Source organism: Aplysia californica, unplaced genomic scaffold (assembly GCF_000002075.1).
Source record: "Aplysia californica isolate F4 #8 unplaced genomic scaffold, AplCal3.0 scaffold00019, whole genome shotgun sequence".
Classification (NCBI taxonomy): domain Eukaryota; kingdom Metazoa; phylum Mollusca; class Gastropoda; order Aplysiida; family Aplysiidae; genus Aplysia; species Aplysia californica.
This window is the reverse complement of record NW_004797289.1, coordinates 2,305,415-2,306,813: the sequence shown is the minus strand read 5'-3', so window position 1 is coordinate 2,306,813 and position 1,399 is coordinate 2,305,415.

Genomic DNA, 1,399 nt, shown 5'->3' with positions numbered 1-1,399 from the left:
TGAAATGGGTGGGTGGGTGCACAATCACTGTAGACACATTAAGACAGTCCTTTTAAAAAAAACAAGAAAAAAACCCTTCTCTACTCAGGAATCAAACTCAGGTCTTAGTTTCGTTTTGGATTTTGTTTTAGTAAGAGTTATACGGCATTTGCAATGCAATTAGGTCATATAAGTTACAAAAGAGTAACAAACACAAAAAAGAGGAGAGTTAAGGACGATAGACGTTTGATAGGAATGAAAGAGCAAACCACACGTCAGAGCACCTGCCAACAACCCACAAACTAATATCTTCAGTGTGCAACAGCAAAAGAGCTTTTAATTCATTGCTACACATATGCCGGTGTGACAAACTAACTGCACAGCAGCAGTCTACACGACTAACTAACATGTCTATAGAAAGCACTCAGTGAATTCACAGCTGAATTGAACAATACATCATTACTGCCTTTCTAACCCTCAGAGCTCACGGGGTGTCCCTCCTACAGGCCACTCGTCTTGCTGAAAGACAGACGCCTGTGTCTTCCCGAGACACCCACCAGTACAAGCGGAAGAAAAAGAGTAAAAGTAAAGTACTGCCTTTCTCACCCTGCATCAGGGTATAGGTCACGAACAAAGACTTTCCGCCTTTCCTTATCCTGAGCTCGCCTCTTGATATTATTCCATATCTTCCCACTTTCTGTACTTCATTCTCTGTGACTCTTCTCCAGGTCCCATGTGGCCTTCCCCTTGATCTTTCACCCTATGGATTCCAACCCAACACTTTCCTTGTTATGCAGCGGCCTGACTTTCTTGGGGTACATCCAATCCATCGCCACCGCCGTCTTCCCACCTCATCTCTGACTAGGCTGTCTTGTTCTTCTTAACACAAATAATGCATGTATAAAGGGGATTGCCTTGTTAGTGAGACAACTTCCTGGGTCTTCGGCATATTGTGGTAGGGTGGCCAGTTCCTTTCCACGCCGCCTTTACTTCCCCAACTCGAAGTCAGTTACCCATTACTGCTGGGTGGGTAGTAGGGGGCGAAAAAGATCGGTGTCCGAACCGAGGCTCGAACCTGGACTTTCCGCTTCGGAGACGAACGCACAAACAGCTCCGCCACCGCAGCCTATAATACATGTATAATATATCTATACAAAGAAGTACTTGAATTCACTACAAGGTTATAATTTCCACTCGACTACCACCCTTAACGTGTACATTACTCTGAGTAACTCATTTCCTTCAGTGTTTACTCAGCGGAAACGGAAGTACGAGAGCGGACATACTGATATAACGGCAGTATGATGTCAGCAGACGACCAGTGAAGGGCCGCACTCGAGGAGACGTCCTTCGTGAGAGGAAAAAGATAAAGGGAATAACTTTCGATTCCTATCGATCCCTCTATGTCTTTTTCCGCCCC